We start from the raw sequence: 13,789 nt of genomic DNA on the forward strand, positions 1-13,789 counted from the left end.
GCCAGAAAGGGAAGGGAATATATATGTATATATATATATATATATATATATATATATATATATATATATATATATATATATATATATACATAGTAATGTGTAACACATAGGGTGTTGAAGATTGTATCCTAAGTACTGAATATAGCGAAAGTGTAGGATTCTATGTATAGCAGGAGATATGTATGGTGTATCATGTACCAGATGAAGAGCAATTATAGTTGGTGATAGAAATTAGTAGTAGTAGTAGTAGTATAGATACAGCCGAGGGAAGAAAGTAATGAACATAAGTAGTAAACAGGTGTAGATGATGAGGCGAGGCGCCCACAGCTACAGAAAGGAACAGTGATCTGTGAGGCATGAGCTATTACACGTTGCGGGAACTTGGAGACAGTTCACCGTTTATTTCCGATATATATATATATATATATATATATATATATATATATATATATATATATATATATATATATATATATATATATATATATATCACTGACCATTTTTACTATTCAAGAAGAGAATTTTACCCTCATACGGGCAGATTTCTGTGTGTGTGTGTGTGTGTGTGTGTGTGTGATGGATGGATAGTTTATTCATTCCTAAACCAGTGAACAACACACACACACACACACACACACACACACCCTAGTCGACCGCAGTGTGTACACATGATGTACTACAAACACGTAACCAGCAAACCATCCACATTCGAGTACATCTGTACACTAACTATCCTCCATTCCTCATCAGTAACCCCTCCCTAACCATCCTCTCCTCGTTCTCCGCACCTCCTGAACCACACGATTAGAGTATAAGTGTTGGGTGTGGTATCTGAGCAAGCACCAAGGACATGGGAGTACATGGGAAGGCCAAGCAACACATTACGTGATGGTCTGTGAGGGGAAATTATCTGCTGGATGACAGTCATTAGCATCGGAAATTGCCAATCTATATTGATGGAGATAGGATAGTAAAGCAGGGCGGCTCCTCCACACTTACCACCTCCGCCTCCACACCTACCACCTCCACCTCCACACTTACCTCCTCCACCTCCACACTTACCACCTCCACTTCCATACTTACCACCTCCACTCTTACCACCGCCACACTTACCACCGCCACACTTACCACCCCCACACTTACCACCTCCACCTCCATACTTACCACCTCTACACTTACCACCTCCACCTCCATACTTACCACCTCCACTTCCATACTTACCACCTCTACACTTACCACCGCCACACTTACCACCTCCACACTTACCACCTCCACCTCCATACTTACCACCTCTACACTTACCACCTCCACCTCCATACTTACCACCTCCACCTCCACACTTACCACCTCCACACTTACCACCGCCACACTTACCACCTCCACACTTACCACCCCTCTTCGTCACATCAAGTGGCCGGAAAGTAGCTGTGGAGGAACATTATGTGGGAGATGGAAGTCTTATAGGAAAGAGTGAAGGGAAAACGTGTTATGATCTGAAAAAAAAAGCAGCTGAGGATCCTTGAGACGAAGGACATTGACCCGATCCTCATTAAAGTACCTGTCCATCCGTGTTTTAAGTATACTGAAAGTCACCACTGTGGCAGTATCTGACGGTACTTTATTTCCAGTGTACTGTAACTAACTCTACACTCTAAGAAACGTTTACGAACGTTTGTGGTGTAATACTTCTTTCCCTTCAACTTTATAACGTTAATTCTGTTAACGAGTTATCGAAGTTAGCTATTAATCTTTAAAACGTTTTAAGTTTTACCAGAGTCGATGTTCTTTTGATGAGATGATTTTAGATCTCTGAGTCTTTTCTCTTTTTTTTCACAAATTTCTTTTCTGATGGATGGAATTAGTTTTGTTGCTCTTCTTTGTACCCATTCGACATTTTCGTCGTCTCCGAGAAAGTTCGGTGACCGGAAATGAAGAACAGCATAACTTGGTCTCATTCGTGCATTGTAAAGTGTAAATATCGTCGTCCGATTTTTATGGTTTATATTTCCATCATATTTCCGGTCATTACTGATGATCATTTGAAAGATCGTAATATCTAATTCTATAATGGCATACATAACATCTCTTTTATTCGTGATTCTTTATCGTCAAAAGTCATGTCTACATCACTTCGTCTATAGCACCTGTGCCACTTCTACTGCTGCTGCTGCTGCTGTGCCATATCTCTGTACGAGAGGGTCAGTGGGGCGGGAGGCTGGCTGCTGACGAGAGACGCCCCTGCGGTACTGGAGACTAGTGTTTGCCTCCCCTCTCCAACACTGTGGGAGTCGGCGTCTAAGGTGATGTAGTATTCGGCCGCCAAGCCTTGACCCCTTGTGACCTTCTGGTCGGGGTCTGACGGGGAGGGTCGGTGATTATTGTGGTGTATGGTGGTGTGTGGTGGTGGTGGAGGAAGGTGTTGGCGAAAGGAAGGTGTTGGCGAGAGGGCAGAGTTTAAGAGGCACCATTGGTATGGCGTTCAAGGATATGGGGAGAGGCGTTTGTTATGGGACGTGTGTGTGTGTGTGTGTGTGTGTGTGTGTGTGTAGGAAAGTTCAGGATTTAACGTGTGGCCAGGATGCAAATATTGAGGTTACGAGAGGCGGGTGATTTTGAGTGCTTCTGAACCTGGTCCTGGGAGGAATGAGGATGAAAAGAGTGTGTTGGATGGTCCGCCAAGTCTGATGCTAAAGACCAAATCCTCTTTTTAGGGGATTTGAACGCTAGTGTAGGTGACGCGACGGCAGGTAAGGGTCATATGATTGGAGGGCATTACTTCCCCTGGTTTAAAGGAAAATGGAGAAAACTCATTTGGTTTTGTAGTGAAATAGGAATAGAGGTCGGCAATATGTGGTTTAAAGAGGAAAAAAAAATGCATGCTTAAGTATGCGTGGAGGAGGGGCTTTTTTTTTGGGGGGGGGTCAACGGACATTATCATATCATGGCGTACAGAGGAGAGTTTATTGGATGTGAATGTGCTGAGAAGCGCAGTTGGTGGATTGGAATATTATATCTTGGATGAGGAGAATCTAAAACTTTTTGGTGGATTTAGGAGGTGGTGAGAGTGAGCGAGCTCTTGAATGTGGTTTGTGCGTAGAGATACCGGTAGAGGTTGCGTTTAGGACTGAATAGATTGCCGGTAAACAAAGCTAGGGAAATCGGAGGTATTTGGGGAACCAGGGTTTAAATGTGCGAATGAAGTGTATGACATGTGAACGGTGGGATATGTAAGTATGAGAAAGGACGGTGAGTGGTGTAATGAAGAAGTTGAATCCTTAGTTTGAGAGAAAAGGGTTGTGTATGGACGGTATGTACTGGATAGGATTGCAAGTGATTAAGAGGAGTACACGAGATAGCGGCAGGACGACGAGATAAATGTACGAGATCTGGAACAGATAACCAACCCAGAAATAGGTTGAGAATATCGATGGAGAGAATAAGATTGCAAAGAAAATGTGACGTAGAGATGGAATGAGTATTCCGAAGGAATGCTGAATGTGTCCCATGTTCGTACGTACAGTAATGAACACACGAAATGTAATGTAAAATATGAAATACCAAGAACTCCAAGGACCTACCCCTGGTAAATACTTTACATTACATACACGTTTTAGAGAGAGAGAGAGAGAGAGAGAGAGAGAGAGAGAGAGAGAGAGAGAGAGGCTCCATGTCGTCAGCACAGCCACTTGCCACACATCCCTGCAGAGTATGGAAGATATCTAAGGACTCGACCTGTTGGAACTTGGGGGGTGTGCCGTACCGAGGCACCAACCCAAACACTTTCGCTCTCCGGTCCCTTGGCTGTTTTAATCACCGTCATTTCCATTTAGTTCTGCCACATTTGCATAACCAGTCGTACAGGAGCATGGGAGGTCTTCCTACACCCCCCGACCTTAGGGAGAGTCAAGACGTCTCGTCATCAATGGGATTTCCAATATAACTGTTGGAGATGGTCGACCAATCACGGAGCTCTTATCCTATGACGTGATAAGACCCAGCGTGAGGCAGGTGGCGGTCGACCAATCATATAGCACCTTTGCCATGACGTCGGAGACCTACGTCAGGCAGGGGAATGGTCGTCTAATCATAGAACCCCCTTTGCCCATGACGTCAGAGACCTAAGTCAGGCAGGTGTGCGATGATTGGCCAGTTTAGGACGTGTTGTACCCCCTTGGGTCGTGACCCCGGCAATAGATTTGTCATCCCCGGTGTGAGAAAAGTGACCTGACCTTGACGAAGGGGTTAGGGATCAGGCGCCTTTTTTGGGAGTTAATAAGGAGGACCATTAGTGGGCCTGTGGTACCTGCTGTTGTTTGTCGTTAGTCAACACCTGGGTCTGTGGTTCCTACTGTCGTTTGTCGTCAGTTGTTACCTGAAACGTGTATTGTATTGTTTGTCGTTAGTCGTCCCCTTGGACCGTGTTACTTCCCTAGCTTTTATTGTTTGTCAGCGCCTTGGAGAGAGTGGTACTTCGCACCATATCAAAATCATTGTTACTCCTGGGAGAACAGTAGCAGTGGCAGCAGAAGCAGTCGTAGCAGTAGCGCCCCACTTGGACAGCAGCAACGGCTGCAGGAGTGGCAGTAACAGCAGCTGGAACAGCAGCGGAAAGAACCAATAACCAGAGCAGAACATCCCGATACCATTCAATACCTGCGTGGATTCCCTGAGCGACAGCAACCTCGGCATTTATACTCAGACGACCCGGGTCATCACCTCTATTGTCCCGTGAGGTAGGGAGGTCCTCCTGTCCTCCCACCGCACCTTTGACGCTTCTGCCGCTCAGTGCGGGACATGGCTTGAGGAGCGGGCTTCCTCTTCGTCAGGAGACGGATGGACTGGTGCCTTGCTGGAGGAAGGGAAAGAAAATCTGGCTTTCTAAGGGGGGTCCCTCTGTGTAGGGGTTCTATCAGGGGGTAGGGGATGGTTTTCTTACGGGGGCTGGTGGGGAGGGTGTTATGGATTTCATGGGGTCTGTTACGGATTTCGTGGAGTGCCACAGATGTCAGGAGGTCTGTCACGGAATTGGGGAAGACTCACGGATTTCAGGGAGTGTTATACGGATGTAGGGACGTTGTCACGATTTTCGGGTGTTGCCTTACCGATACGTGGATGGTGAACAGATGTGAGGGGAGGGTCTGTTACGGACGTCACGATTGTTATGGATGTCCAGGGTTTCTGTTACAGGTTCTGTTACGGGTGTGAGGGACGGTTATGCTGTGATTTTATGTATATGAACACCCATTCCTACCACCCCCTGGCTGGTCACTAAGATCCCGCTTGCATCAACCAGCTGTGTGTGGGTGTGTGTGTGTGTGCGTGGTGGGTGGGTGGGTGTGTGTGTGTGTGTGGGTGTGTGTGTGTGTGTGGGTGGGTGGGTGGGTGTGTGTGTGTGTGTGTGTGTGTGTGTGTGGGTGTGTGTGGGTGTGTGTGTGTGTGTGGTGGGTGGGTGGGTGTGTGTGTGTGTGTGGGTGTGTGTGTGTGTGTGGGTGGGTGGGTGGGTGTGTGTGTGTGTGGGTGTGTGGATGGGTGGGTGGGTGGGTGCGTGGGTCAGTGTGAGTGTGGTGGCCATCCATCCAGTGATAACAATAAAACCCTAAGCACGACGGTACGACACATGGATATGATACAGATTTTTTCTTGTTTTTTTTCAGACATCCAGTCATTGGCGTCCAGTTATATTTTTTCTTTTACTTTCCTTCCACCGTCTTGCACGGAGTACACCATGAACTCATTTTATCTACCTAAAACTGGAATTTTGTGATTCATTCCAATACACCAAGGAACACAGTGGGAGCCAAGAAGGCTTCCACTTAACTTAAAAAAAAACATACATACGTTCGCTGAAGAGGGAGGGAGCCCACCACGAAACACATCCTCGATTGTCCTAGAATCACTACATCCTCGACACATGCATCCTCAAAACGCTCATTTGAACTGCACCTTCCATACACCTCCCTTTGTTTTGACTTTTATGGGTCATGTCGTGGGACATATCCACTACACCCACGCCATCTTCACTCGACATCACTGGCCAGTGACCTGATCCTTCAGGTTGGAATCAAAAGCATCTTCCCTGCATCTCTACGAGTCGTGTCAAAGGCTTCACTACACCTTCGTTCTCATCTTTACGCTGTCGACATCACTGGCTTTCAATGACGATGCTTTTGACCATCCCAGCCCTGGTAGATGGTGCTAATTATTAGCGAGGAAAATGATAATGATGAGAAGAAACATAGCAAAATTGATATTTTTCCCTCATACGGAAATAGAAACACAAGGATGATAAGTGTTGGATATGAGAAGAAAGATGCTTTTGACCACCTTAACCCTGGTAGAGCGAAGGTGCTAATTATTAGCGATGAAAATAAGAATAATAATAAAAAAACATAGCAAAAATAATATTTTTCCCTCATACGAAGATAGAAACAAGCAAGATAAGTTTAGGAGGTGAGAAGAAAGATGATAATATAAGAACACAACAAAAGCAATATGTATTCTCTTGCGAACGGAGACACGTTTACGCCATAAACCTGACCCGTTGTCAGCTTCTTGCTGAGTAGTCTGGTGTATTGTAAATGCAATATTTGCACTGTTTATGGCTGATCGTTTGCTAGTCGTGAAGTCTAGCGTGATGAATATGTATAATCGTGAGATGCAACAAAATAATTTCAAGTTATATCATATTTTCTGAGTACAGAAATCGCACTGCAACCTAATATGATTTTTTTATATAGTTTTAGATATGTCTGAAAGTCTGATTCGATGAAATAGACTTATATTCAGGTTTGATTTGCCTACAATGCCTTTGCATATCGTCAATAACGCGATTGTAAAGTCACCCATAGAAAACCTTCGTTTTCTAATATAAGATATTAGAGAACGTAATCTTTAAGGCCAAAGTACAGAAACGTGGCTGATAAGAAGGTCAGCGAAAGTTATTTACGTTCTGTGAACTTAAGTTTTCGTGGCCTGATGGTCTAGTGGTATGATTCTCGCTTAGGGTGCGAGAGGTCCCGGGTTCGACTCCCGGTTAGGCCCAGGAATTGTTTAGTAACACTAGTTGCATAGTGTTAATATCTACTGTCGATGGATCCAATCTTCCTTTCCAAAATGTTTTTAGATATTCATAGATGAATCTTTTGAGTAACTGCGATGCGAAAGGATCTTTATTTTCCCCTGAAGATGATGATTACTCATAGTAAAACAGTTTACTTTCATCTCTTCAGAATAAGTCATCTTCGAAAAGGTTTGGTTAATCGAAATAGACTTTACCCGTTCATGGCTGCTTCAGTGTAATTAAAGTACCCTTTCGCATTTCTGTTACACATCTAGAGGTAAAATTTCTCAACCATTTGTCTAATCAATGCTGAATTCTACCTCTATTTGAAACATGTTGCACTGACCAAGACGCCACTCTTCATCTACAATATTAGCACCATCACTTAACAGTGTAAGGAATGATTCGACTTATGGCAAGACGTTAGAATGTATCAGCAATAACAGTGGTGCCAGCGCTGAGCATTGAGGAACCCCAGTGCTTGTTGTCATTGTCCATCTCAGCAAGTGCTCCTTGCATGAAATGTCACTGTTCTGTGACAGATGGTCAAGGGTTTCTCCAGTAAGACAAGAATACATGTTTCTCTTTTCTATGATGTTGTTTACACTATGGTAGATACCTGTAGATGTTTCGTATATGATCTCATATCCTTCTGGTCACACGATACCCTTCATAGGGGAAGTTCCTATTGGCTGGAAAGCCGTCATTCTATTTTCCTGCTAATTTTTCCCCATAGCTTTCAGACAACACGTCAATGACTGATTTAGAGCTTTGTCCGACCACTGCTGCATGTTTCTCCGGTCCCTTTGCATTATCATGCCGTTGTTTTCGCTTCGCATTTCTTTCATAGTTTTAGCGTCACTAGCAAACATAGTCAAGTATGACTTCACCTCGTTTAGTTAATCATTTATAAGAATAAAGAACAGCTATGGCTCCAGCAATGACCCCTGAAGGACCTCACTGACACCCACACCCAGCTTGAGAAGCCCCTGCTAACATTTGTTCTCTGTCCCTACCCAGCTAGGTCGTCGTTAATCCATTTGGACGTCTACTTTCATCATCGGTCGTCTGTAGGGGATAGTATCAAAGGCTTTCTGCCAGCCCAGGAATATACAATCCACCCACCTACCTTTTTATTCATAGGATGTTGATTACTCGTTCGTAAACATATCTAGTAGATTCGTCACACAATGATTGTTCCTTATGAATCCATGTTAACTCCCATTGAGACAGGTTATTCTTCTAACTGCTTCCTGATTATCTTATATATCTTGCAGGTAATGCCCTCTAAGGATACTGGCCTGTAATTCAGGGCTTCCTCTCTCACTTTTTTTTTTTCTAGTACTGGAACAACGTTGCCTCTCTTTCATTCCTTCGGAATCTTTCTTTCACTGAGTGAGATGTCACGGAACATCAACATGTTTTTAAGGAAGGCTTCCACGCACTCTCTGACTACAGATGGTAAGATGCCATCTGGACCAATGTTTTGTGAGTGTCTACTTCCTTCATGAGCCTCATCACTTTCGTGGATCAGTGCCACTATTTTCTAATATATGCTTCCCTTCCCTGGCTAGTCGTAATGTAACTTTACAATGCAGCCTAACTCTATTGTTTCTTAGGTCTGTTTCATAACGTCTCCCTCCCAGTGTACCACTGCTTTATTACATCTGCGGTCAACCTATTCCTTCATATTTTAACCTCCTTTCCCATTTCATTCTTCCTTATTGTCGGTACACACTTCACACCCTGGCCCCAGACTTCACGAAATCTACACAACTTTGCTGCTCTGTATCAAGAATCATGGACTTTAGACTCCTAGTAAGTGTCTTTAAAGTAGGCATTTGAAGGCTTCGTGATTTCTGTCTCTATATCTTATATAATTCTGGACTGAATTTCAGCCTTTGAGCATCTACCTCTATAATCATATACAGGTCAACTCAAGTGCTAAGTGATCAATTTCTTCAAGCGGAGGTTCATGTACAAGGAATATTCTAAATTCCTAGCCTAACTGTCTGCAAAAAAAAAGAAGCCTAGCCTTGTTGGTCCATCCATAACTCTAACTGATGACCACTGATAACGCGTCGGTACAAAACATTCTCCTACGCCCAGTCTGAGAACTTGAACCTCTACGTGTTCTCACCCCCCGTAATGATCTAAGGTGTTCCGGTATATTTCCTTAGAGCTGAGGATCCTTGAAATAAGACTTTTACCACCGCTCGGCATGGCTACTACCTCCGCCGCTTCTCTACCATCAGCAATATTCCATCATCATTATTACCAAACAGTTAATCTAATTGTTCTGATCTTCGTGGGGTATTGTGCAACGATGAGATTATTAGACATTTCGTCAGCTGTACTTTTTCATAGACTGTGCGGATTAAAAGACCTCTCTGTTTACCATTACCTCTTTGGATTTTGTAGTTTCACTCAACAGTAGGGCCAGGCCTTCCCATTCTCTGTCTTTCTCGTTATCATATTCTCTGGAAAAGCTACGTGTGATTTAGCGTCTTTTGATGGATTTTGTCTCCACTTTGCCTGTAATTTCTGGCTGCTCTCCTCCACTCGATCCTGAAATCAGGTCCAACCTTCCCAGTCTGCCACCGGTCCATTAACATTTATGTACATGATCTTTGGCACGACCCCTCGTTTGCTGACACCTGTTGCTCTTGTACTTGCTTCATCTTAGCTGTTTTTCTCCTCTGTTCTCTCTGAATTCAATCCAAATCCTTTCTTGCTCTTCCCGTTATATATATATATATATATATATATATATATATATATATATATATATATATATATATATATATATATATATATATATATATTATATTCCTATGAGTCCACGGGGAAAATGAAACACGATAAGTTCCTAAGTGCACTTTCGTGTAATAATCACATCATCAGGGGAGACACAAGAGAGAAATATAAGTCAGTTGAAATACATCGGAGACGAAGCTCTGTATGTGTGTGTTTTGTGTGTGTGTGTGTGTGTGTGTGTGTGTCTGTCTCTCTGTCTGTCTGTCTGTCTGTCTGTCTGTCTGTATGTATGTATGTATGTATGTATGCACGTATGTATGTGTGTGTGTGTGTGTGTGTGTGTGTGTGTGTGTGGTCAGAGGCAGCTGAACGGACCCATGTATTCCACCAGGTCACCAGCCTTCCGCCTCGCTCTCCAGTAACCTGATCCCCTTACATTTCATCAGATCCTCAACAAAGACCAGTTCAGACCAAAAAAGAATTTCCTCGGTGTCCGTCTGGCTTATTAAACTAGTCAGTGAGTTAACCGCAGGAATGCGTGAGCAATTTCAAACTGAAGTAATGTGTTTTGTTCTTGTTAGATATCACACACACACACACACACACACACACACACACACACACACACACACACACACACACACACACACACACATCAGGCGTACCGCTGGGCCCTTTCCTGAGTCCTCAGGTCTTGATCTGCGTGAATGTCTCGACAGAAGTCTTGGACTCCTACTTGACTACGCTTGAGGCTGATGCCAAAGCCATGAGGGAGGTAAAATCGGAAGAAAGATAGCATCAACTTACAGAGGGACGCAGACAAATTCCAAAGTGGGTCTGACATACGGTTGATGGAATTCAACCCAAGTAAAGGTAAGATAAAGAGTATGGGACATGAGGTGAGGTGCAGGAATCTGTATGTGAGAGGGTCCCACGTCACACACTCTTATCATATACCTACTTTCTCCTGGAGCAACTCACCCTCCTCTCATCCTACTCGCACACACCCTTCAGTCTAATATCTCCTCATTGCTTCATGTAGCTTTTCTCCAACATCATATATTCCTAAACCCTCTACAAGACCTTTCTCTCGACAGATCGTACGTTTTCTCCAGATCATTAGATATCACATAAAAAAATCTTTCTTTCTCCAAGTATTTCTCACAGAGATTCCTCAAAACAAACACCTGATCCACACATCCTCCCTCACTCCTAAAACCATATTGGTCCCCCTCAGTCTGATGCTCTGTGCATGCCACCACCACAATCACCGCCCTCCCCTGCACCCTTCCAGGTATACTCTACAGACCGATACCTTTGTAATTCGAGCATTCATTTTCTATGTCAATTGCCTTTATATAGGGGCACTAAAGTATACGTGCATTTTGTCAGTTCTTAGACACATTACCTTGGGTTATATATACACTGAGAATCATGATTGACTGATCAATAAATAACACTGTCATCCCTTTCTTTGAGAAGCATACTTGAAGTTCCATTCACCCCTGCTGCTTTGCCGCACTTCATCTTTCACATTACTTTCACAACCTCCTCTGTTCACGAAATCATTCACTGTGACTCCTTCGTTGCATATACCAGTCGCCCCAGAAAGATCACATCAGACACCCTATCATCCAACCCGTTTAACAAGTCCTTGAGAATAATTACTCTATTTCTTCATTAACTTTTCAAAACCTGTTGCTACTTCCCCATGTATCATTCTTGCTGTTGCTCCCATTTGATTTATGTTTTCACAGTGTTCACTTCCTTCCAAAACATTTTCTCATTCGTGAAGTTCATCGTTACTCTCTCATCCTATGTTTTTGATTCGCTTTCTTTATCACTTCCCATATCTCTCCCTTGACCTGCTTTCTCTTGTACATCTCCGAATCACTCACGATCCATCCTTACAGATGCTGTCCATATGCATCCCTTTCCTCCTTCATTTGAAACTTCTTAAGTTCTTTATTCCACCACTCACTAACCTTTTCTCGTACACCTCCATCTCACTCCTTCCGTATATGACACACTTCACCCGCGCATGTAAGCAATACTTTCCAAAATACCTTCCACTCTCCGTCCACATCCCATGTTTCATTCACTTCACCTTATGTCACTCATCACTCACTATCTCTTGCCATCTCTGCACACACAGACTTTTTTTTTTCCAAGTTCCTTATTTTCACTATTTCATTTGCATACGTCACTTCCTCTTATCCCTAAACCCACTCACGCTCACCATCACCAAGAAATGGTCAGACATCCCACCTGCATCCCTCCTCAGCATATTCACATCCAAAACCTTCTCCTTTGCATGTCTTTCCATCAGAACGTAATCCATTTAATGCCCTTTGATCCCATCTCATGCACATTTTCTCACCCAAGTATCCCCCATTCACCAGTCCTTTTTTTCTAACACAACTAGACAAGTTGTTCCAGATCACCAGTGTAGTAATTTTTTTTTTTTTTTCAAACTATTCGCCATTTCCCGCGTTAGCGAGGTAGCGTTAAGAACAGAGGACTGGGCCATTGAGGGAATATCCTCACCTGGCCCCCTTCTCTGTTCCTTCTTTTGGAAAATTAAAAAAAAATTGAGAGGGGAGGATTTCCAGCCCCCCGCTCCCTCCCCTTTTAGTCGCCTTCTACGACACGCAGGGAATACGTGGGAAGTATTCTTGCTGATTGTTTTTATAAACTTTAGGCAATTGATAGTTTTTGAAATTTCAGACACCCTCAACTGGAGAGTGGTTGGTATCAGGTAAACAAAATTCTTTATACTCAAGTTGGGAAAACTGTCTTAAGTAATTACTCTCATCTTTGTTTGTACGTTTGTTATTTGTAGTAATACAAATGAAAATATGTATATGTATCACAAATGCTACTTGATTTTAAGTTCATTTCGTAAAGCAGATATACGTATGGAACAAAACGTTGCCTTATTATTATTATTATTATTATTATTATTATTATTATTATTATCATCATTATTATTATTATTATTATTATTATTATTATTATTACAGTTTGACAATTTTGATTTTGTTTCAGTTTTTAGAGAATTTTGGAAACAAATATTTCCAAGGTGAGAATGTAGGTACAGGGTGTTCCACATTTTATAATTTATATGACAGCATACATTTACGACACAGAAAGAAATGTCCAGCAGCGCGGTACAGTCCGAGCGTTTGGGATTTATTGTCGGTCGTTCTTACTTTTAGTGGACGTCACCCGCTACACAGGCGTCCCTCAAATAGTTCACTGACCTGAAGAATTCACGTATTTCCACAGATATATACAGTAAACCTGAACACTGAAGTGTAATGGAAGAAAACGGAGACACGAAAGTGAAATTGAATACGCTGATCATAGCTAAGACAATCATACCTATAGAGTCAAAGTTCGAGCTACGCTAGGGATAGCGACTTGAACATAGCTGAAGGAGGCAACACTGCCACGGGGAAAATCAGAGATACAAACACAGGAACGGAGATGGATGTACAAGCTCGTCTTATGCAGTGAGAGCGTTGTATGGTCTTATGATTGTCTTCATCTCCTGAAGAAGGTGTTGAAGATTTTTCGATTAGTGGTTATAACTTGACATTGACGGCCTTAATGACCCCGACAGTTGATAGGCTTGGAACCCAAATAACCAAGTGATTCATGCGAGTCAAACCCGCCAAAAGATATGAAAAAAGAATATCTATGATAAGACTTTTGTCTTGAACTCACAGACGGACCCAAGGCCATCCGATCGACGAAGTGGTCAGTGGGGTTCGAACTCACACGATGCGGTATCGACAAAAGAGTTACGCTAGGTTTATTTGAGTGGGAACCATACGCCAAACTGGGTTAATGTCGGTTTTGTGGCAGTAATTCTTTTTTTTTTATAGGTCACCAAACGTCACGAGGACGTATTTGGTGATACCCTGCCGACACTAACCCCTGGAGGGTTCAGCCGTGGTATATAAAACA

The 13,789-nt window shown here is 43.1% G+C and overlaps 1 non-coding gene across 1 annotated transcript; it reads left to right on the forward strand.

Moving 5' to 3' along the window:
- The first annotated feature begins 6,969 nt into the window (after positions 1 to 6,969).
- Positions 6,970 to 7,041, forward strand: TRNAP-AGG (transfer RNA proline (anticodon AGG)). Its single transcript has one exon. It is a non-coding gene; the product is annotated as a tRNA-Pro (tRNA).
- Positions 7,042 to 13,789: the final 6,748 nt, after the last annotated feature.

This window comes from Panulirus ornatus, chromosome 20 (assembly GCF_036320965.1).
Source record: "Panulirus ornatus isolate Po-2019 chromosome 20, ASM3632096v1, whole genome shotgun sequence".
Lineage (NCBI taxonomy): Eukaryota > Metazoa > Arthropoda > Malacostraca > Decapoda > Palinuridae > Panulirus > Panulirus ornatus.